Source organism: Eubalaena glacialis, chromosome 3, assembly GCF_028564815.1.
Source record: "Eubalaena glacialis isolate mEubGla1 chromosome 3, mEubGla1.1.hap2.+ XY, whole genome shotgun sequence".
Classification (NCBI taxonomy): domain Eukaryota; kingdom Metazoa; phylum Chordata; class Mammalia; order Artiodactyla; family Balaenidae; genus Eubalaena; species Eubalaena glacialis.
This window is the reverse complement of record NC_083718.1, coordinates 18,388,578-18,414,378: the sequence shown is the minus strand read 5'-3', so window position 1 is coordinate 18,414,378 and position 25,801 is coordinate 18,388,578.

Here is a 25,801-nt window from a genome sequence, read left to right as displayed (position 1 = left end):
TTAACTTAGCAAATTAAATTCACAACTGTGGGAAATTCTAAATATATACTGAACTGCTCAGGAAATTAAAAAAATTGGTAGTACTAATATTTGTATAGTACCTGTAGTTTATAAAGTGTTTTCACAATACTTTATAAGAAGATTTCATTTTATTCATTTCCTTATTCATGCTTTCAAATTATTCTCTAATGGCCAAGCATGCCCTAGTTTTAGGAACAAAATCTGTCCTCTCTCAGAGCTTATAGTCTATTACACATGTTTAGAAGCTTTTGGTTTATAGGTCCCTTTGAAACTCAGATGTTCCATGAAAAAAAATGTACATTCATGTATGTAGAATTTTGCCTGTGATTCTAGATGGTCCATGGGTTATCACCTTAGCAAAGCCAAGTTTAGATGTTCTAGGGAGTATGGACCTCTGGTCCCCTAGTTAAGAGTAACACTGTACTGTAAGTAGGGCAGGTGTTATGATTATCACTATTTCATAGAAGAATAAATTAAAGTTCACAAAGGTTAAGCAACTAACCCTGGGGCATATGGCTAATAAGTGAAAAGAATCCCACTGATTCTATTTTCATTTTTTTAATTATAGAAGATACACTCATGGTATAAAAAACACATACATCAAATAGTTCAGAAGAATGCAGAATGGAAATTGCTAGTTCTCAGTTCTGACTCCTTCCTATAAACCAGTTGCATTGCTAACAGGTAACCATTATTTATATTTTCTTGTTTATACTTTCAGGAACATTTGTTCCATGCATGTGCAAGCATGCCTACATGGATGTGGTTATACTCTACACACTATTCTGAACTTGATTTATTTGCTTAAACATTTTCCCATATTTATGCATATGGCTCTAACTCGCTCTTTTTTTGTATATGTACCATAATTTATTTAACCAATCCCCTATTAAAAGCAAGTTAGAACTGTGCTATTCTGCTTTTGAATCCATGCTCTTTTCATTCCACTTGAAATAGAATAAAATCTCAGTTTCTTTAAACAGAAATAGAAAGAGGTTTCACCTCTGCTTTAGTCTCCAAATTGCTAAATCTAGTACACTTCTCTCACTCCCCACCAGCATTCCTCATATGGTGGACAATAAATAATGTCCACTGTCTAAATAGCTGCTTCCACATCTTACTCACCTGCAGAGAGCCAAGTTTTAAACTCGGACTATGTAAGGAAAGCATTTTCAACCAAACCGTGTTGTTTGTTTCCAGAAATATCTAGCTCCATATTTATTAAAGTATTTTGGTTGCATATGACAAGAAACAAATCTTTCTGGCTTAAGTCAAGAAAAGAAATATACTGGCATGACTGGGTCTGTTCTAGCATCTGAGAAGTAAATGAACTCCAGGCACAAGCATTGCCATTCAGTTTTAACACCCTGTTTTAATATCTGTTTCAAGATATGGTGTTCATTTCTTATTTGCATAAGCTCTTCTGCTGGCCAGCATGAAGTCTAAAAATGACAGAGGAATTAGCTACTAATTAAATCTTTGGTGGCCATTAGTTAAATGGCCACCAAAGATTTCCCCTCCATAAGATCAAATATGTTCATGATATATTTCACCTGTTGGCTGCTATTTTTCTCATAGGTAAATGTCACCTCTGCAATAGTATATACAGATTTGCTTGTTTTATTTTATTATTGACTATACATGGGTTTCAAAAAATCAGAAAAAAGGCATGAAGGTCATGAAAATCGTTATTATGAGAGTCCTCAAAGCAAGAGGTTTTAATGAAAATTAACCCATTGAATATTTTTTTTTAATGAATTAAACATCTTTTGACAAATAAAGTTGTGGCACTAAAATTTCATTTGAGGGCATTGAAAAATATTTCAATGAGAGAATTTGAAGATTTAAGCTAAAACTTGTTATAGAAAACATTCTTCACTTGACTGTTAGAAAGCGTAGAGCATAATGAATGGTTAAGAGACACACACCCTTAGGAGCAAAGGTAACTTTGTTCAAATCCTGTTTCTGCTTCTTATTCATTGTGTGACCCTGACAAATCATGTAATTACAATTTGCTTTCCTCCCAGTTTCTTTGTATTTAAATAGAGATAATAATAATAGTACCTACTTTATAGGGTTGTTGTAAGGATTAAATAATACCTGATATGTAAAAGTTTGGAATCATTAGTAGTGATAATACATTCAATCTGTTCCATTTCCTTCATTCACCAAAAAGATAAAGAAGATAAAGTTTTATTTAAAATAATTGATATTCCGTATCTTTGTATTAGATTAAATTTCTTTTCCTTTGCAATTGTTTTGTTGAGAGACCATCAATGGGCTCAGAACTTGACAATTTTTAATAACATGATCCACAGTTGTTAAGATATAAAATGCTTTTGTAGATGTATCAGTTCTGTAATGAATAACTGAAGTTCTCTGACCATGGTTAGCTCTTCAGAGTTTTGAGTATGACTCTTGAGTTAGCAATTGTAAAAATTTGTCTGGATGCCATGATGAAGATTCACCATGTCATTTGTAAGACTTAAAAATATATTCAGCCTAGACTCTAGAGAATTAATTTCAAAAATAACCATAATAAAATGTATATTCTATTTTTAATAGTCTTTTCCTATGATAGACAGCAAAGCTCCAAATTTGAAACTATCTTTAGTGTTTGAGATAAATTCTTCTAAATTAAATTTAGAATGAATTCTAAATTTATTTTAAAATTATTAAAATCAAAAAATAAAATCAAAAATTTCAAATTAAAATTGAATTTTAATTAATTTTAAATTAAATTTATATTAAAAAATTTTTAATTCTAAATTTTTATTTTAAAGTTTTTTGAAATCTCAATCTTTCTTATAACTAAATATACTCTATTTGTCAATTCTATTAGTATGGATTATTAAAATGTTGATATGGCATTATAAGAATTATATTCTAGTCACTTTCCAAAGCGATGGAGCAATTCTGACCCCAAGTTTATTCAGATCATTTATTCTAAGCTTTATTATGGTTTGAAAGGAAATAATTTCTTGGAAAATTTGTGTCAAAATTATTTCATTTTTACATGATTTTAGCAAGTATAAATGAGTCTTTAAGGCCAGAAAAGAGTGCAGTAAATTAGGGGCTTCATATTTTTTCAAGCAAAGAAATGTCTAATAAGTGCATGTTAAAAGTGACTTGAAAACCCACCTTCTGATGAAGATACCAGAATGAAAATGATTAGTGACATTCAATAAGAATTGTAAAGAATTCTTTCTCCTGGATAATTTCAACAGAAGTAGTGAAGAGAAGAGAATATACAAGAATCCTACACTCAAGTAGAGTTGGGATGAGGTAGAGGAAAGTTAATTTACCACTTCATGGATGAGGGGAATTAGAACCAAAATCTTAACATCTGTTGCATAAACTCTTGGAAGGTGTCCCTCCATAATTTCCCTAAAATCTGACCACTGAAAACATGTTGAGAAATTAGATTGATGAATATAAATTAATTTCTACAAGTCTTGAAAGGGTTAATAATACTTTGCAGGTATTGTCCTGTTAGATATACTAGGGTGTACTACCATTAAGACATTATAAGCCACATAATGATTTTGAGGGAAAACTGTAAAAAATTAGAGACGCTTTGAATAAAAGAGTAACAGTGAGTACTAATAAACACATTCCTTATTTGACAGAAAAAAAGTTTGTCAATACATCACTATAACATCTAGATATTCCCCTGAGTTTCATTAGCATCTGCAGAGAAACCAATGACATTTCACACTTGAAAATTTTTCATTGATATAGTTATTTATCTGACTTTCCAGAAGCATTCAAGGAGACATATGGTTGTAGTAGACAACGTTGTGTTTGCCATGTTTGATGCCTCTCCCACAACACACATACACATATGGACCCCTGAAATCATGTTTATTCAATGAGACTGTATTTCCCACCATAGCTGATTGGAATAGGAAACCACTAGTCCTAAACCATTTTTTTAATTAATTAATTAATTAATTTATTTATTTATTTATTTTTGGCTGCATTGGGTCTTCGTTGCTGTGCTCGGGCTTTCTCTAGTTGTGGCAAGCGGGGGCTACTCTTCATTGCAGTGCATGGGCTTCTCATTGTGGTGGCTTCTCTTGTTGTGGAGCACGGGCTCTAGGCACATGGGCTTCAGTAGTTGTAGCACGTGGGCTCAATAGTTGTGGCACGTGGGCTCAATAGTTGTGGCTTGTGGGCTTTAGAGCACAGGCTTAGTAGTTGTGGTCACGGGCTTAGTTGCCCCGTGGCATGTGGGATCTTCCGGGACCAGAGCTCGAACCCATGTCCCCCTGCATTGGCAGGCGGATTCTTAACCACTGCGAAGTCCCCTTAAACCATTTTAGACACACTTTCCCTCTCCTTAGAGTTTGGAATTGGGATGAAGCATACTAGACTCTACTAGTCTTTTGAACTGAGAGCACATAAACTCCAGAGCTATGAGATAACATCCTGTACTTTATGCTTGGAGAGGCAGAGGAATAAGTCTACAGAGAAATATGAATGAAGCAGGAGAATAGAGAAAAGCAAAATCAGAGACTGAAAGAGAAGGATAGTCTAAGATATGGTTTGCTATGATTTCTGGTTGTATTTCTGTTGCTTTTTTAGGCCTTTCTCAGGCTCCACTACACTTCCTGCCTTTGGAATCTATAAGGAATACTGCATTCTTGCAATAATTTTCTTCTCTTGTTGCATGGTCTTGTCAGAAAACCACTGTCCATATGAGGAAATAGTATATTTTTTCACTCAACAAATATCTCCTGAATGCTTCTTATATCCAGAGTACTGTGTTCTGTGCAGGATATGAACAAACGAACAAGGTAGACGTGACATGGAGCTCATAATCTGAAAGACAGAAATTAATATGGTAATTAGTTGAGGATGTACAAAACTTGCTGTGAGCATGATAATAACACCTGACCTGGTCTAAAGGTATTGGGGAAACTTTCTATGAGGAAGTGGTATTTAGGCTGAGGCTGATGGATGAAAAGTATGAAAGCAACAAGCTTTGCCTGTGTGTGAATTAGAAACCAGCCAAATTTGCTTCCCAATTATAAATACCAAATGCTGGGAGGAAGCACACTAAACTCAAAATTTTTCACAGGAAATTTGTACAGTTAGAAGAACAAAGAAAGAAAACCAAATGTGGAAACAACATTTAAAATGAAAGTGAGGAACAATTGACATATTTCTCAACCCTCTCTCCCAGTGATTCATGATTCCAAGCATTTAAGACTTTCTTTCAAACCCAGAGGTTAAAGTAACATTTAAGGTGTTTAACAGAACTTAGTTAGTAAAAACAAGTTGACCTCAGCAAGTTATTATCTCTTTATGTTAGATGAAAGGAAAGTACAGATAACTGAAGCTCGCAACATGGGATGTAGAGCAAGAGTTACATCGATTTTGTCTTGAGAGAAACTGACTTCAACTTGATTAATCAGCTAATCAAATGTCTCTGTTTAATTTTAGTTTCCTTATCAAGTCAAAGCAAAACCTTTCAGAGCACACCATCTGTGTAAACACAGCAGTTATAGGTGAGATGAGACAGCTTCCTCTCTGTGCAGGAGTCTTTGCTTAATTTCTTTCCTTTTAACTACGGCTCTGCTAAAGAACACATACTAAAGAACACAGCTAAAGAACATCCTATTTTAACCCAAAGACACTTGCATTTTAAAATGCTAGGTTAATATTAATAATTAGCTAGGTAAGTATAGGCAGAGAGTGTGTCAGGCAGGAATAGCTCAGTGAAAGTCCCAAGGCAAGAAGGAATGTGAAAGATTGTTATAGTTGGCCAGAGGAGCATGAGGGGGGAGAGTGGGAATAGAAACTGGAGAGATAAGCAGGGGCCAGAATATGTAGGTTTTTGAGGCCATAGTATGAATTTGGAAATTTATCCTAAAAGCCATCAAAATGTTAAAAGCAGAGAAATGATATGATCAGATGTGCATTTTAAGACAATGCATTAGAGGGAATGGGTATAGAAATTTTTGTTAGAAAGTGATTGCATTAGTTTGTATGGCTTAAACTAGGCTACTCATAATGGTTAAACTTGAGAAAGAGGGAATGGAGGAGATTTAAGGAGTAGAATTTATCGACTTGGTGATGAAAGCATCCCCAAAAGAGAGGAAAATTCAACAAGGATGGCCACATTTGTAGGCTGTGCCATTTGCTTTGATTGGAAACACTGGAGAGGGGGTGGGTTTGGGTCAAGTTCACTTTTGTTCATGTTGAACTTGAAGCTCTTGTGAGACATCTAAAAGGAGAGGCCAAGTAGGCAGTTCTGGAGCTCGAGAAGCATATTTGTGTACAATTTTGAAATTAAATGCTTATTGGTATATAGAGAATACATGAAGGAACAGATATACTTAAGACTGTAGAAAGTAAGAAAAGAGAAGAAATGGGATAGAGCCCCAAGATGCTCCAGGTTTTTAAAGTCCAGTAAAAGAGGAGCTAATAAAGGAGCCTGGAAAGAAATAACCAGAGAATGTGAAGAGACCCCCTGGGAAAACTTTTGTTATGTCCAAAAATATTTTGTGGGGCAAATTTCTAAATAATCCTTGAGAACTTTGGAGGGATCTCAAACTTATCTTCAGATTATGGAGAAATACATTGATTGTGACAAATTAGCCACCAGTCATCCACATAGCTAGCTTTGTGGAAGAGTTATACTAGCATATAAATATGCTTTCCCTTGGTGCAGAACTCTTACTTCTCTATGATAATTAATAGCCATTCTCTAGAGGTTCTTCTCAAAGCTTTGGCAGAAAGTCAGTGAAAGGGTATAACACTTTGGAAGAATGGAAATACGAAATGACAATCGGCAGAAGAGGTAGGCTTTAGAATTCCCAATTTACATTTGGAGTTATGGAAGTGTATCCAGAAGGCTCTGCAATCTCCCCCCAGTTGCCCAATGGGAATAGGAGAAGATAACATTGTTCCAGGAACAGAGCTCAGAAACCCATATGACTGGAGTGCACCTGGCCACTAGAGGGCTCCAACCACTCAGGTGATAGGTTGTTGTAGAGTACACAGACCCTACAACAGCGTATTTCAAAGGCTATCTGTGAAACGAATGTATTTTTGTACATTTCAGTCATACAATAGACTTAGTGTTAGAAACACTGACTGAGAAAAAAATAGATGAAGTGATTATGTTTCCCTCTGCTTGGAGGTCTTTTCCCAACTGCATATAATTTACACAGGTTGGCAACCTACAAAATTCTTTGTTAGCAAGTTATAGTATACAATTACCTCTTAAATCTGTTTGTCTTTGTTTCTTTACCCTCTTGTCCCTGTGAACAATTTTATTCTTCTTTCCTTCTTCATGAACCTTGCAAAGAGAAAAAAATTAAACTAAAGCAGAATCTGGGAAGCTCTGCTCTTTTCCACATTTGTCCTACTGGTCTACCACAAACACTTTCCTAACACTCCTTAACATGTGCAAACATAATGTAAAATTATTTTCACAGGCCCAAATCAGGACTCATGCTGTGACAATGAAACAACTTTTTAAAGTAAGTTATGCTGTCACCATATATTGCCCCCAAATCCCTCAAGGATAGGCCAACCATTCTGGAATAGACCCAATTTAGAACCCGCTTACTTCAGGCTTTTAAGCAATGTTTTGAGTGACCTTGGGACACAAATTTGGGTATGGGGCTAAAGGAACTGTAAGAGGCAGCCCATGAGTTTAACCTTGTCATTCCATCTCTGGGCTGTATCTACTAGATTTACATCATGGGATTCCTGGGTATAAATATTTGATTCTGGCTGCATATTTCTCTTTCTCTAAGAAAGGTGGATTCTCTAGGCATAAAGTGAGATAAGAACTTTCTTCTGCTTTCTTTTCAAAATGAGTTGGGTCTACTTTGGAGCAAGAGTGTTTAAAATCCCCAGCAGATCTCTGGGGATTTACTACCAGCTCACAGTTTCATTCACCCCCTCCCTCCCATTTTCAAGGAATTATGGGGCAGAGAAGGCCACCATTCAAGTTGACAGTCAAATATTATGACCTAGATAATCCAAGATAAGTAGAATCTCATTTGGACCAGTTGTACATCCAGTAGTATGTGGGCACAGAGAGTTACTATACAGCCTCTTTTCTCATCTCTTAGTGATGGAACAGAATCATACTAAGTGCATCAGAATGTTATTTATTCTCTGGATGAGCTGTACATATTTCTGTCTGATGGATTTCTCCTGATTTTATCCATGCTGGGTCATTTAGGACTTCCATGTATGTCATTTCTGTACATATTTTATGGTACCAAAATAAATCATAAAATACAGATAAATAGATGGTAGGTGTTGAACTGATTCATGTTTGTTAAGTTTCTCACTAAATGTGTTATTACACTATAATTGATGCCATTTAAAAATTTTATAAAATTTGTGTCAAATACTTTTTTAACTGAAAATCATAATCAGACAGTTCATCTGATTCTGGATTTTACTCTGTGCATTTTGCTTTGATCTCCTGACATCACCTTTGATCTGAGAAAATTTTGAAATAAACTGGAATATATAAAGAGAGGAATCAAATATCTTCTCCTAAAAGCCACTGCTGAGATGCCTCCCAAATGCTTCTTGATTACCAACAGAAACATCATTCAAACACAGTTTGAGAGGCACCAAGGAGAACATTTTGTGTGATTGAAACAGCAGGTGGATATTCCTTGCTAATTACAGTACAAATACAAAAATTTTAAACTTGGTAAGAGTGTCATCTCTCAATAGTTTCCTTTATCCATTAAAAACTTTGCCATTGGGATAATGGGACTCTAAGATTTCTCTGCACTGCCCCTTCTGTTTTACTATCTTCCACCTTTCCCATGAATTAATCACAAAAGAGTTTGGAGGTACTGGTAAAGATGAGGATGGACGTTTCTATTTGTTACTGTGGTCTCACTTCTGTTTGGAGTTTTGGTTAGTTTTCAAGTGAAACTCGTTTGTCTAAGATGTGTGAGCTGTGAAGGGGAGGGAAACAGTAGAGAAGAAGAGGGGAAAGTTGGCAGAGTAGAGGAGGCGGTGGTGAGATACTATCCCAAGAAGCCTTTCTACTTGAAGAAAATGCTGTAGTCTTAACAGAAAATGAATCATATGTAGACAGGAATGACATCATAACTCATTTCTCTTCTTACTAAGTTCCAAAGCCACAGAGTCAGTCTGCTGTATCTATTCTAAATCAAGCTCACCTAGAATATTCCACTGGCTTGCTGTGCCAAAAAGAATCTGACAGTCCCATTATCCCAATACACATTGATTTGGTCAGTCAAATATATGCTACCACAAAAATTGAGACAGATCGGGCAGTAATAGACCCTGGAGTTACGCTGTTCATAATTTCTGCTTCTATTAAATATTATGCATGGGTCCCTGTGTTAGTTCCAATTTACTATTATGGTGAACTGTTATGGAGGAGATCTGTTTGCCATGTGGCTACAGGCATCTGTTGAATATCAGGAAATGTAATCAAGTGATTGGTCAAGAACTCCATCAGAGATGTTGTGTGCATTTTCTGAGTTGCTAACACCACCTAAAGTATACTGACCTACAGTAGTACAGTAATGCATTCGAACTGAGGAGCACAAAGACCAGCCCAAGCAGTTAAAGTATTTTAAATATATGGCTATATTTCCCACTTATCACAATTTCAATACAATTTTTTTACATTCCACTTTCAGAACTTTGAAGTCTCAACTCAAAATATCTGTGAATTTGATTCTTTTCATATCTCAGAACTCAAGGGGCTGACTTGAGTTTTGGATAAAGTATAAAGTGAGGAAGTACAGTTGACCCTTGAAATGCAGGGGTTAGGGGTGTTGAACCCCTACACAGTTGAGAATCTGAGTGTAACTTTACTACTAATAATAGTAGTTAGTATTGACTGAAAGCCTTACTGATAACATAAACAGTCAATTACTACATATTTTGTATGTCATGTGTATTATATACTGTATAAATTATACAAGAATACTGTATTCTTACAATAAGGTAAGCTAGAAAAAACATTATGAAGAAAATCAGAAGGTAGAGAAAATACATTTACCAGTACTGCAATGTATTTATTAATATCTATAAGTTTACATTGTCTGTTTACAAGATGAATTATCTGTCAGTACCTACATCAATATTGTCTTACATGATACAAAACACTGTAGCTGTTACATGTATTACTAACACTAGACATCGAAAACAAAAAATAATGTGAAAAATAAATTTATATTTATTGACATGTATAATTGATAATGAAGAATAACATTGACAATGAAGAAGCAGCAATAAGATTGCGTTATGGTAGCCTAGTGTAACTGATATGATTGCCTCATGGTAGCCTAGCCTATACACTAAGGAATGAATCATTATAAAATTTTTATGGCTTACAATATTACACTCATATTCATAATACAGCATCAGAAACATTGTCACATTTTAAAAAAACACACTTACCTGTGATGATAGGCTGATAAAGCAGTTTCTCCAAGGGGAGAGGCATACTGTACAGTAATGTAGTTCTTTGAAAGCAAAGTTAAAACAGTAAGAAAACTAATGCATTATTAATTTTATATTAAATATCATTCACCTTATGCCTATGTAAAGATAGACTAGTATCTACATATATTTCATTCATTCATGATAAAACTAACTTTTTAATTTTTTGATACTTCTAGGCTATATGGGTCATCTGAGAGTTTTTTCAAATTGTTGCAAATCCCCCCCAAATTTATTAAACATATTAATTGAAAAACTCTACCCGTTAAACAATAACTCCTCATTGTCCCATTGCCCAGCCCCTGGCAACCACCATTCTACTTTCTGTGTCTATGAATTTGACTACTTTAGATACTTCATATAAATAGAATCATATAGTATTTGTCCTTTTATGACTAACTTATTTCACTTAGCATAATGTTCTCAAGTTTCATCCATGCTATAGCATGTGCCAGAATGTCCTTCCTTTTAAGGCTGAATAATATTTCATTGCATGTATATATAACACATTTTAAAACTTCATTTATCCATTGATGAACATTTGGCTTGCTTCCAATTTTGGCTATTGTGAATAATGCTGCTAAGAACATGGGCATACAAATGTTTATTTGAGCCCGTTCTTTCAATTCTTTTGAGTATATACCCAGAAGTAGAATTGCTGGATCATATGGTAATTCTATTTTTAATTTTTTTGAGAAATGCACATACTGTTCTCTATAGTGGCTGCACCATTTTACATTTCCACCAGCAGTGCACAAGGATTTCAATTTCTCCATATCGTTGCCAACACTTAATTTCTGTTTCTTTGATAATAGCAGTTCCTCCTAGTAGTTATGAAGTGGCATGTCACTGCATTTCCCTAACAATTAGTGATGCTGAGCATCTTTTCATGTGTTTATTGGCCATTTGTATATCTTCTTTGGGGAAATGTTTATTCAAGTCCTTTCCCATTTTTTAGTCGATTTGTTTGTTTTTTGTTGTTATTGTTGAGATGTATGAGTTCTTTATATATTCTGGATAATAGCCCTTTGTTAGATATATGATTTGCAAATATTTTCTCCTATTCCTCAGGTTGCCTTTCCACTCCATTGATAGTTTTCTTTGATGCACAGAAGCTTTTAATTTTGATGTAATCTAATTTACCTATATTTTTCTTTTGTTGCCTGTGCTTTTGGTGTCTTATCCAAGAAATCACTGCCAAATCCAATGTCCTGAGGCTTTTTCTCTATGTTTTCTTCTAGGATTATTATAGTTTTAACTCTTACATTTAGTTCTTTGATCCAGTGTGAGCTAATTTTTGTATATGGTATAAGGCAAGAGTCCAGCTTCATTCTTTTATGTGTGGATATCCAGTTTTCCCTGCACAATTTTTGAAGAAGACTGTCCTTTCTTCACTGAATGGTCTGGGAACCCTTGTCAAAATCATCTGACCATACATGTGACAGTTTATTTCTGGGCTCTCTGTTCAATTCCATTGGTCCATATTTCTGCCTTTATGCCAGTACCACACTGTTTCCCTTACTGTAGCTTGTAGTGAGTTTTGAAATCAGGAAATGTGAGACCTCAAATTTGGTTCTTCTTTTCGAGATTGTTTTGGCTATTTAAAGTCTCTTGAAATTCCATATGAACTTCAGGATGGATTTTTCTAAAATGTCATTAGGTCAAATGTACTTTTCTGAGAGAACAATTATTGCATGAACCAAAAGCTTCCCTCTTTTTCCCACTGTGTGACTTGAGCATTTTCTTTTCTTCTACCCCTTTTTTGCCCAACCAGAGCTAAGACATTTTTATTTGCCTACAGTGTATTTCACTGTCTAAATTAGAGTGGTAGACATCAGAGATAAGGTTGGCATCACTTTCCTTGAGCAGGTACTTCTCCGTAGGGTTGACATCACTCTTTGGAGATGATGATGTCATTACTCTGCAGAGAGACCAGAGACCTCAGGCACCCCACACCTCTGTGTGCTACCCAATGGATCACAAGAAACTCCCACTCATGGCTGATGTAAACACGGTCATATAGCTAACAGTGCTTGTGTGTAGCTGGCAGAAATGCAGCTGGAAAACATAAAGATTCAGCCTCTCTCTGCCAACTGGATTTTAATGACCAAACCACAGGGGTTTGGACTATTTAAATAAAATAGGACAAATGGAAGAAAAATCCAATATTCCTACAAAAAAAAAAAACCATGTGATTTGTAATCTGCAAGACTATAAAACCAATGTTATACTTGAGAGGAAAAAAGTGGAAATATTTCTTGGATATGCACAGCAGACACTATTTGGAGTTTCAGTATTTGACCCAATAAACTATATTATTAAAAATTTGCAGGCAGAAATCTCTTCCTTTTTCCTTTTGGAGGTTTGGTTTGGTTTTATTTTTTTAGCTGTCTTCCAAAAGGAATTCCAAAGTTTTTTGACAATTTTATCATTTCTGACTTAAGCCTGTTGCAAATCTCTTTGAAACAACTAGGCCCAAGGGTGGCTCGGGCAGCTGCCTGAATTCCACACAAATGTAAAAAGTCTCTTCCATGTTAAGTGCTACACTTTGCCGTAATAGAATCCAGATGCTTAAACCATTCAAAGATTACCTTTTACAGTGTGAACAGAAGCATGAATGTAAGTGTTATGCTAAAATGTAGTTAGATTCCAATTGTTACTAAGCTTTTTGAGTATAACTTCTGAAGGAGAGTTGAGGCAGAGAAGACTGGGGAAAAGGGAACTGAAAAAACCATGTGCCTGGGTATGTCTTATCAGGCAATCACTGGAGAGAGTCATAATTAGATTAAGCTGCTGCAGAGTATACATAATTAACAGCAAAAGAGACCAGGAGACTCCTTTTGAGACTGGGGTAATAACTCAGCAAGCAGGAACCAGGTTTCTTCTCTCATGTAATTCAAAGGGAATTCCCATTATGAGGTGAAACTGAGCCCCGCAACTCAGTACTCTGTCAGCTACTGTAACTTATCTTTACTTTCCAATGGCATGACGAGGGAGGGAGGTTTCCTATTGTTTCTCACATGTTGTACATGTCATGCAGGTAAGCTCTCAAATTCTTGTGTCATATCATTTAATTTATTGTTGATATGCTGGCACATCTCCTGGTTTCCTATCTACGTTCAGTGATGTCTCTAAACACACCCCAAAGTGCACCAACACCCAACTGTCATGTCAAAATAAGTGACTCACTTTTTCAGCCATCAGAATGCCTGATGGTTAAACCACAGACTAATCCATGGCACCCATTGCTCAATTATTTTTGCCTTTAGGACAATGTTGGGGGCACTGCTTGAAAATTCTTAAGGATCAGTCTGTGAATGGTAGAGTTAATTGCTTTCCTAGAATAAAAAGTGGGTAGGAATAATTTTTATCATTTTATATTTCCAGGCATCATCAAAGGACACTAATTACACATCTATACTGTGTGAAATAGTTTTGGATGTCTCAGAATCAAAAGTTCATATTAGAAACCAAAGATGAAGATTCATACTAAAGGTCAAAAAGATGGCCTTCTGAACTGAGAGGTTTCTGCTGAGATTCCAATTATGTCACTTGAGGGGCTTAGTTCCCTTATTTGGAAAATAAGGAAATTGGACAAGATTTCTAATGTCTCTTCTGCTTCTAATATTTAATGTTTCTGAAATCCTCAAATCAAGACATACCCTCTGCAGAGGAAGAGAAGTGTTTTTGTTCATTCATTTATTTGTTTTACTATAAATATGATAACAAAGGTCCCCTGTCCCAGAATCTTTAAGCTCTTCTTATCTCACCTGCTGGGTTGCTTGAATTTTGGCCAGTAGAGTTGGCCTTTGAAATAAGACAGGTGTTATGTCTTCAGAAGATTTGATTGGAAATGCAATTGTGCATTTTCTGGGTCAGATCACACTAAGTCATTTTCTCCTACTAATATATTGACATGGAACTAGATCCCCAAAGGCTGGAAATGAAGAACCAGGGGTAGAGGTGTTCAAAGGACAGGGATACTGGATGAGAGGGTCAAATAGTTGGCTTTAGACCGTGGGATGGGAGGAGCCTGGGAAAGTGGGAGTACATTAAAATTATTGTTGTTATTATTGTTGAGATGTGCTTTGTGAATTTAATAGTACCCATCCAAAGAAACCAAAAATTACTGATAGAATGCTGTTCATTAGTCAATAACTTTGTTTAGTTCTCAGGAAAAGCAGTAGAATTTTACATCCCTGATGCCTCCAGGAGGGCAGTGCTTCCTTCAACGGGATTGTTTCTGTACTATCTGAGGAAGCCCGTTCTTTCCTAAGGGACACAAAAGACAAGTGCTTGATGGAAACCAAAACCTGGTAGGGAAGCAAAGAGGGTCTGTGACTCCTCCCTCTTTTTAGTGCCCTTCAATTGTGATTCCAGGTAATGCTTACCTCCAGTTCAGTACTGGAAGAAAGGCAGGGGGAAAGGAACCTGTATTTCTTGGTCAATGTCTTTCTGCCCAGAACTGTTCTAGGTGTTTTGCAGTGAGTATTTACCGTCTAGAGAAATTAAGTAACATGCCTAGGATGGTACAGCCAGGAATTAACAGAATCAGTAATCAACCTACCCACATGTATGAAAGTGAAGGTTGTATGGGGAAGAATTATAGTCAATACTTCTCATTGCTAGAAGCCTGACAAAGAGACCTGGAAGTTAGAGTGGGCAACTGATTCAGTGCAACTGCACTTATTGGCCTTTACCAACTTTAAGTGTTTGTTTGGGAAAGTTAGCACAAGCTCCCTACATCCGTGCAGAAGCCCATCAGCTGAGGTAGTTATGTATGGAGAAGCCCAGGAGGATGGATGTGAGAAATTGTTGCCTCCTTCAACTCCATACAGCTATGACATCCCTTCTCTAAAATACAGATTTGAGAGGCTGTTCACTTTCTTAGAAGTGTGGTGCCAGCTTTATACTCAAGACTTCAAAATCTGGCTCCAAACCAATTACCAAATTTCATCTCCAGCCTTCCCTCTTCCTACGCTGCTTGGTGGTGCCTGATGAAGTTGGCATTCAATGCTTCCTTATGTGATAGGGCAGAGTTTTAAATCTGTAGGTGTCCACAACCTTCCCGCAGAGAGGAGACTTAATATCATTTTCATCCCCCAATTTTGGAGGGTCTTTCTGTTTCTGGATTTTGGGAATGTAGAACTGAGATATAGGGCAATAAGCAGGTGCATCAGAATGACTGGAAGAAAGGGAGATGGAAGGAAAGGTCTCCTGAATCATGTTTTGGAACCAGGGCTAAAGAGGGTTAACATCCATAGGGCTTGGAGTGAGAGCAAATGGAGAAAACAGAAGTGAGACTGGGGTAAAATGGATGCGGGTGAGAGAATTCTCAGGTAGGAGACTGGGAGCTTCCCCAAGTCATAGGGAAGTGGGGAAACATACAGCCCAGGTGATTTTGACAAGAGTTGATGTGGAAAATGTACTTAGATCTTCTTTAATGTTCTTTAAGAGCTGTAAGTCAAGACAAAAATTCCTGCTCCTAGCATGTTCCTTGGAATGACTCACCCCAGGACTGACCCACTGAGTCATCACTGCAAGGGAGCCACACTTGCCATTGCTTATGCTTTTCCTTTGCATGAAATACCCTTCTTTTTTCTACCAGGCAATAGTTTTCTTTCCCTTCAAGGATAAGTTCAAATGTATTTCCTTGGGATAGTTCTCATTGCACCACTCTACCTTGATCCAAGGAATCAGTTCTCATTAAATACTCTAGAGGCAGTTTTTAAATTACTTCAATTACAGTACTTATTACAGTCTGGTTTATTGTACATGGGGATACATTTGTCTTCTTCATACGCCTTGGCTTGACCAGATTTGTATCCCTAGCATCTTGCATGTGCCTTGCATGTTACACATGACCAGGACATCTTGCACTGAATTGAATCGATCCAGTTTGGTCTGGTCCCAACCAATACAAACATTCAAGTTTGTATGTACACTGGTTTTGATGCACTAACATTCACACACAAGGATTAAAATATTTTATTCAACTAGAATATAGAGTGTTAATAGAATTCTACTCTATTTTTTCTTCATTTTATACACAAGACAGAATGCTGATGTGACAATTTATAAGTCTGAAGTCATCTTTTTCATGTCTCCATTTCAAAATGTCTGAGTCTGTTATTTGGGAAGGTTATCTAAAAGAAACAAAAGGAATATTTTAAAATATTGTCCCATTTTATTTGGTTTCATTATTAAGGAGATTTGTATGCCCACCCTTGTTCAAAGTTAAATGAGCCTGCTCAAATCCTTCTGGGGCTTAAGTGGAATATAAATAAAGAAAGAAGAAACACACTCTCTGTTCCTGCTGAAAAAAAATATTTGTGTAGTGCCAGGTTTGTGATAGTAAAATAAAGTGATTCACCAGGTCATTATAGTTTTTGCTATACAAACTTTATTTTTGCTTAAATAATGTAAATACCTCAGGATTGTTGCAGTTTGAATTATACACATGATTGCTTCGATTCTACTCTTCATTTTGGATGGTTGAAAACCTTGTCTTTGGAATCTCAGCAAGCACTCTTGGTGGCCTAGCTAACTGCTTTTAATCCCATTATTTTCTTGCTGACAAAGCCCTCCAGCCCTCCATGTTTTCACTTGGGAATCCACCCCCTCCCAGGTGACTCAGAAGGAGTGTCTATCTCTAGGCCCAGGAGTAAATCTAAGTTGGATATGCCAATAATAATTGGCTTCAGCATGGGTCCGAGATGTAATTCTGGAAAAGGAGACCTGGGGTAGTCTTCTGGAGAGTACATGGGCAAGATTACCTTTACTCTTAAGTTAAAATAAAAATGATAAAAGGGAGAAACTATCCGTACATAGTGGTGACTAGTTTTGAAGTTTGGAGCAGCCAAAGAATAAGGTTGACATGCTGAGGATGACAAAACAAGAAGGTGGAAAGAAAGTACATCCTTGATATTTGAGCACCAAATTATGCCGTTCTAGATTCACTGCACCTCAGCATTAAATGCTAGGTGAGATGAAAAATATACTTCATTGTCTAAGACAGATGATATAGGCTTTTATTATTTATTATTTGCTGCTAAAAATATGTTAACTGGGGCTTCCCTGGTGGCGCAGTGGTTGAGAGTCTGCCTGCCGGTGTGGGGGACACGGGTTCGAGCCCTGGTCTGGGAGGATCCCACATGCCACGGAGCAACTAAGCCCGTGAGCCACAATTACTGAGCCTGTGCGTCTGGAGCCTGTGCTCCGCAACAAGAGAGGCCGCGATAATGAGAGGCCCGCGCACCGCGATGAAGAGTGGCCCCCGCTCGCCGCAACTAGAGAAAGCCCTCGCACAGAAACGAAGACCCAACACAGCCAAAAATAAATAAATAAACAAATTTGTAAAAAAGAATCATAAAATATAACTTTGATTACCTACAAAACTTCATTCTTCATAAAAAAAAAATATGTTAACTGATCTAGAGAAAGAAAGACATAGGAGAAGTAGAAAGATATAGTTCTCATTTCAGCTTATAATTTAATTGGAAAGAATAAATCCACACAGGAAATGACTGATGAAAAATTAAAAAGTCATAAATAAAGTAGAGGTCTTAGTTTTTGTCCATCTGAACACTTTGTCAGTCTGGTGAAGTCTATGGCTTCCTTGACAGACAAATACTTTTAAATAAATAAAGTAAGCTACATAGGCTCACAAAAGAAAACAATTATATTTTAAAAGTTCCCCAGATTAAGAATTCTGGAAGGATGAATAATTAAATATGACAATTAACATTCTTTTTCATGAAATTAAGCTCTCAGAATCAACATGATTTATGTACTCAAGCCCAGTGTCAACTTGTTCAATGTCTAAAAAGCAAAAAGGCAGTCAAACCAATTATCTTCTATTTCAAATGTTGTTATAATTTTAACTTAAAAAATAAACAGATTAAATATGGTTGTTATCCTATATACATGTTACCAAAGTCATCACCAAGTGATTAGAAATTGTTATATTATTTTCCCATTTTCTGGAAGTAAAGACATTCACAAACAAGAGTACTGCCCTCCACTTTAACTGAAGAAGCTGTACAGTAGAGTGTATTATTGGTTCCAAGTATATGCTGTCTCTCCTCAACCATGCATGGGGCCCATCCACATAGGTTCCTTCTTTGGTATGTTCTCTGTGGTAAGATTATTATTTTTGCCCCAATGATATCAAGCTTGGCCATATGACTTGATTTGGCCAATGGAATATGAATAGAAATGACATGTACCAATTCCCAGCTGAAGCTTTACAGCAAGTATTGTGGTTCCACCATTATTCTTTTTTCTCTGTCATGAGAATGTGATGTACCAGAGAGGGGTCACTCCTTTAGCCTGTATCCCAGAGCAATGAAGACACGTGGAACAAACTGGTCCACAGATGACAGGATACATGAGCAAGAAATACACCTTTGCAGTTTAAGTCACTTAGATTTTGGAGTTGTTTATTATCAAAACATAACTTAATGAAAAGTAATTAAGGCAGGTTGATATTTATGGGGAATCTTTCTGATTTCTCCTTAGTGATCCTTTTTTTCTGTTACCATGCAACATTTTTCATATTTCTAACTCTTTTTTAATATCAGATTTATTGTTTCTACTCAAGCTGCAGCATATAGTAGACATTTAAACATTTATTATCATCTGCAATATTTTTGTAGGCTTTTCTTTCTTCTTCTTGGAAGGTTAGTGAGTTCTACAGCTATTATCTTTATTAGACAAGATATAAGTTAGTGGAAAATTGGTTTTACGGTTATATAGATCACTCCCACTATAGCAACATTTTGTAGACTCAGCCTGCAGCCAAAATGTCTAGATGAGGCCTTTATTTTTGGAGGATTAACTAACCTGAACTAAGTTTATAAACACAAAATCAAAAATCTGGAATAAAATTGAAAATGTAGTCAATCATTTTGATATTTTTTTATTGTCAACACACCCAACCTCCAGACACTGAAGTTTAAAGTTATCATCATAGATAGTCTTAGCCATAAGGGCTGAAAGTTTACAGCCTCACTAGATCACAGCTGAGGCTCCCAGGGAAACCATCAAGACAAAGATAACAATTTTCTAAAAATAGGGAGAAATTTGTAAGTCAAAATTTCACTGCTGTCCTGGGAGGTGCTGGCCCTGATTTGCATTTATCATGGTCACATCTGGGCTTCTGACTTGTTTGATAGTCCTTTTATGACTAAACATGAAAGGAATTTTAGTTTTGTGGAATACTGTCAAGAAAAGAGAAGAGGGGATCTGTTTTGGCAACATTCCCAGGTCTGAACTTTCTGGAGGTATCCAGGGAAGAGCTGTTATTAATTGACGCTGACAGTCAAATGACACAGGTCAACTCCTGGTGATCCAAGGCTGTTTATTCAAGTCCAAGGCAACTCAGGTTCTCCTCCTCCTCTTGAATGAAGCTTTCCCTTGTGTCATTTTGCTCTTTATTAACACTTATACCAGAAAAGCAGAAAGTGTATGCTTAACTTTGTGAAGCAGCTCAAGCAGCAAGTTAGCATGGAGGATGATGAATTACTGAGATTTGAAAATTATAAATTAATTTCAGGCATGAAAGTGTGCTGATCATTAAGACTTGGCTAAAAATCACTCAGAGAACCAACTGACCTCCTTCCACATTGTCCAGCTGATGGTCATTTACTGGTTCTTTAAGACAAGATTCCAGAATCTCCTTTCTGTGAGTCCTTTCTAAACTCTTTGTCAGTTGAAGTGTCCTTCTTCCAGACTGTCTTAGGAGCTTGTACATACCTTCATCATACTTTAACTACAGAACTGTTGTATCATGCTTCCTTGTTTTCAAATGTGGGATGTACCAATACTGAGCCAAAATAAATCAGATATCTGATGCAACTATTAAATTTTCCATCAAACACTTGGAAAAGGATCCAAATAGATAAACACTTTTTGAATACAGAAGCACATAGTTTGACTTAATTTTTCAACTTCTTACCTATTAGTTGGTTGTAGTGGTTTTATATAAATGTAACAGAAATAGGCAACTTGAATCTTGGTAAAATTCATAAAAATAATACCCTGATTAGCTCAGAAACCTAAAATTAAAGACTCAGTATACTTTATGTGACTCAATACAAATTCATATACAAATAAATCCAAATAGAGACTATATTTGTCCATGAAAAAGGAGTGATTCTTCTGTAAAAGTGACGTATTTGCTTCCTCTTATTTAAGTTCCTATATGTTTGTTTGTTTGTTCAACAAATATTTATTGAATCTCTCCTCTGTGTCTGGCATATTACAGGGTTTACGTTTTTTGTTTGTTTGTTTTTGGTTTTTTTTTAATTTTTATTGGAAAAAAATTACAATATTGCTTTACAATATTGCTTTACAATATTGTGTTAGTTTATACTGTACAGCAAAGTGAATCAGCTATACTTATACATATATCCCCTCTTTTTTGGATTTCCTTCTCATTTAGGTCACCACAGAGCACTAAGTAGAGTTCCCTGTGCTATACAGTAGTTTCTCATTAGTTATCTATTTTATACATAGTATCAATAAGTGTATATATGTCAATCCCAATCTCCCTATTCATTCCACCCCACCTTCCCCCTTGGTATCCATACCTTTGTTCTCTATGCCTGTGTCTCTATTTCTACTTTGTAAATAAGATCATCTATACCAATTTTTTCAGATTCCACATATATGCGTTAATATAAGATGTGGTACATATACACAATGGGATATTACACAGCCATAAAAGGGACCAAAATTGGGTCATTTGTAGAGACATGGATGGACTTAGAGACTGTCACACAGAGTTAAGTAAGTCAGAAAGAGAAAAACAAATATCGCATATTAACGCATCTATGGGGTTTACATTTTATTGAGGGAAAACAAACTAAAAAGTAATCACAAAATAAATATCAGATGGTGATAAGATCTCTGAAGACGATACAAACAGCAAGATGAGATAAAGACTGACTGGCAAGCTCTGGCTACTTTAGAGAGATTGATCAAGGAAGGTATAGCCTGAGGAAATCACATTTCAATTTGTCCTGGAATGATACTAAGGAGCTAGCTATGGCGAGACTAGATCAGGGACTAGAGTGCAAAGATCAAAAAATGGGAAACAGTGTACAAGGAAATGAAAAATAAGTGGATTATAAGAGTTAAGGTGTTTTTGGCTGCAAGTAACAATACTCACTTCAAACAGATTTAAGCACTAAGAAGTATTTATTATCAAACTTAAAAAGATAGAGTTAAATTACACAGGTAATTTTCATTGTTTAACAACTACCTTAACACAGGAAAAGAAAAGGGCAAAAATAATCTTACTATGTTTTATTTAACCTCTGTCTCCCAAATATTATTATATCAACATGTAATCAATATAAAAAATTACCAATTGGCAATCTTGCCATTTGTGACAACATGGATGGAACTTGAGAGCATTCGGGTAAGTGAAATAAGCCAGAAAGAGATACACAAATACTGCATGGTATCACTTATATGTGGAATCTAAAAAAAAAAGTCAAATTCTTAGAAACAGAGAATAGAATGGTTGCCAGACCATTGGGAGTGGGGGAAATTAGGACAGGTTAGTAAAGGGCACAAACTTTCAGCTATAAGATGAATAAGGTCTGAGGATCTAATGTAAAACATAGTGACTATAGTTGATACGTTGTATTATATCATTGAAATTTGCTAGCGGAGTAGAGCTTAAGTGTTATCACCTAAATAATTAATAGTAACAATAATAATAAATCTGTGAGATGATGGATACATTAATTAATTAGATGCTAGATGGTGGGAATCCTTTTGCAATGTATACATAGATCAAATCACCATGATGTACACTTTAAATATTTTACAATTTTATTTGTCAATTATAACCTCAAAAAAGCTGAAAAAATAAACAATGTGGAAAAAATTATCAATTAAATATTTTGCATACCTTTTCTCTTATTAGATATTGTCTTCAAAATCTAGTCTATGCTAGCTACACTTCATATGCTCAGAAGTTGTGTGTGAACAGTGACTATTATACTGGACAGCACAAGTATAGATTATGAACTACAGAGAGACAGGAGAGGAAGCAGAGATACATTATCCTGGCAATAGTTCTGTGAAGAGATGATGGTGTCTTGGACTATAGCAGCATCAGTGAATATGAAGTGAAGTCAGTGACTTTGGGACATTATATATATATACACATATATATATACACATATATATATATGTGTGTGTATATATATATATATACATATATATATATATATATGCATACACTTTTTGGCTATAAATGCAATCAGGCTTGCTATGATTTCTGCCCTCTACTAGCTGTGCAATTTAGGGGGGAAAAAAACTTACCTTCTTAAAGATCAGGTTGCTCTTTTGTTAAATAGGAATATATTGTACTCCTCTCCTGCATTTGAGAGAATGGGATGAGGCAATTCATGGAAAACACTTATCAGAGTTCCTGGAACAGACTCAGTTCTTTAAAACATATAAAAGTGGTATGGAGATTGGTTCAAGATGGCGGAGTAGAAGGACGTGCTCTCACTCCCTCTTGTGAGAGCACCGGAATCACAACTAGCTGCTGAACAATCATCGACAGGAAGACACTGGAACTCACCAAAAATGATACCCCTCATCCAAAGACAAAGGAGAAGCCACAATGAGATGGTAGGAGGGGCGTAATCACAAAATCAAATCCCATGACCCCTGGGTGGGTGACTCACAAAATGGAGAACAATTATACCACAGAAGTCCACCCACTGGACTGAAGGTTCTGAGCCCCACATCAGGCTTCCCAACCTGGGGGTCCAGCAATGGGAGGAGGAATTCCCAGAGAATCAGACTTTGAAGGCTAGTGGGATTTGATTGCAGGACTTCGACAGGACTGAGGGAAACAGAGACTCCACTCTTGGAGGGCACATACAAAGTAGTGTGTTCATCAGCAACAGGGTGAAGGAGCAGTGACCCCGTAGGAGACTGAACCAGATCTACCTGCTAGTGTTGGAGGGTCTCCTGCAGAGGCTTGGGGTGGCTGTGGCTCACCTCAGGGACAAGGACACTGGCAGCAAAAGTTCTGGGAAGTACACCTTGGCATGAGCCCTCCCTGAGTCTGCCATTAGCCCCACCAAAGGGCCTGTAGCCTCCAGTGTTAGGTAGCCTCAGGCCAAACCACCAACAGGGAGAGAACTCAGCCCCACACATCAGCAGACAAGCAGACTGAAGTTCTACTGAGCTCTGCCCACCAGAGCAACAGTCAGCTCTACCCACCACCAGTCTCTCCCATCAGGAAGCTTGCACAAGCCTCTTAGATAGCCTAAACTACCAGAGGGCAGACAGCAGAAGCACTACAATCCTGCAGCCTTTGGAACAAAAACCACATTCACAGAAAGATAGACAAAATGAAAAGGCAGAGGACTATATACCAGATGAAGGAACAAGATAAAAATCCCAGAAAAACAATTAAATGAAGTGGAGATAGGCAACCTTCCAGAAAAAGAATTCAAAATAATGATAGTGAAGATGATCCAGGACATCAGAAAAAGAATGGAGGCAAAGATCGAGAAGATGCAAGAAATGTTTAACAAAGACCTAGAAGAATTAAAGAACAAACAAACAGAGGTGAACAATACAACAACTGAAATGAAAAATACACTAGAGGGAATCAATAGCAGAATAACTGAGGCAGAAGAACGGATAAGTGACCTGGAAGACAGAATGGTGGAATTCACTGCTGCGGAACAGAATAAAGAAAAAAGAATGAAAAGAAATGAAGACAGCCTAAGAGACCTCTGAGAAAACACTAAACACACCAACATTTCCATTATAGGGGTCTCAGAAGGAGAAGAGAGAGAGAAAGGACCTGAGAAAATATTTGAAGAGATTATAGTTGAAAACTTCCCTGACATGGGAAAGGAAATAGCCACCCAACTTCAGGAAATGCAGAGAGTCCCAGGCAGGACAAACCCAAGGAGACACTGAGGGTGTCACACTGAGACACATACTAATCAAATTGACAAAAATTAAAGACAAAGAAAATTATTAAAAGCAACAAGGGGAAAACGACAAAAAACATACAAGGGAAGTGTCATAAGGTTAACAGCCGATTTCTCAGCAGAAACTCTACAAGCCAGAAGGGAGTGGCACAACATATTTAAAGTGATGAAAGGGAAGAACCTACAACAAAGATTACTCTACCCAGCAAGGATCTCATTCAGATTTGAGGGAGAAATCAAAAGCTTTACAAACATGAAAAGCTAAGAGAATTCGGCACCACCAAACCAGCTCTACAACAAATGCTAAAGGAAATTCTCTAAGTGGGAAACACAAGAGAAGAAAAGGACCTACAAAAACAAACTCAAAACAATTAAGAAAATGGTAATAGGAGCATACATATTGATAATTACCTTAACTGTGAATGGATTAAATGCTCCAACCAAAAGAAACAGGCTCGCTCAATGGATACAAAAAGAAGACCCATATATATGCTGTCTACAAGAGACCCATTTCAGACCTAGGGACACCTACAGACTTAAAGTGAGGGGATGGAAAACGATATTCCATGCAAGTGGAAATCAAAAGAAAGCTGGAGTAGCAATACTCATATCAGATAAAATGACTTTAAAATAAAGAATGTTACAAGAGACAAGGAACGACACTACATAATGATCAATGGATCAACCAAAGAAGAAGATATAACAATTATAAATATATATGCACCCAACATAGGAGCACCTCAATACATAAGGCAAATGCTAACAGCTATAAAAGAGGAAATCGACAGCAACACAATAATAATGAGGGACTTTAACACTTCACTTACACCAATGGACAGATCATCCAGACAGAAAATTAATAAGGAAACACAAGGTTTAAATGACACAGTAGACCAGATAGCTTTAATTGAAATTTATAGGACATTCCACCCAAAAGTGGCAGAATACACTTTCTTCTCAAGTGCTCATGGAACATTCTCCAGGATAGATCACATCTTGAGTCACAAATCAAGTCTCAGTAAATTTAAGAAAATTGAAATCATATCAAGTATATTTTCCAACCACAATGCTATGAGATTAGAAATCAGTTACAGGGGAAAAAATGTAAAAAACACAAACACATGGAAGCTAAACAATACGTTACTAAATAACCAAGAGATCACTGAAGAAATCAAAGAGGAAATCAAAAAATACCTAGAGAAAAATGACAATGAAAACACAATGATCCAAAACCTATGGGATGCAGCAAAAACAGTTCTAAGAGGGAAGGTTAGAGAAATACAATCCTACCTCAAAAAATAAGAAAAATCTCAAATAAACAATCTAACTTT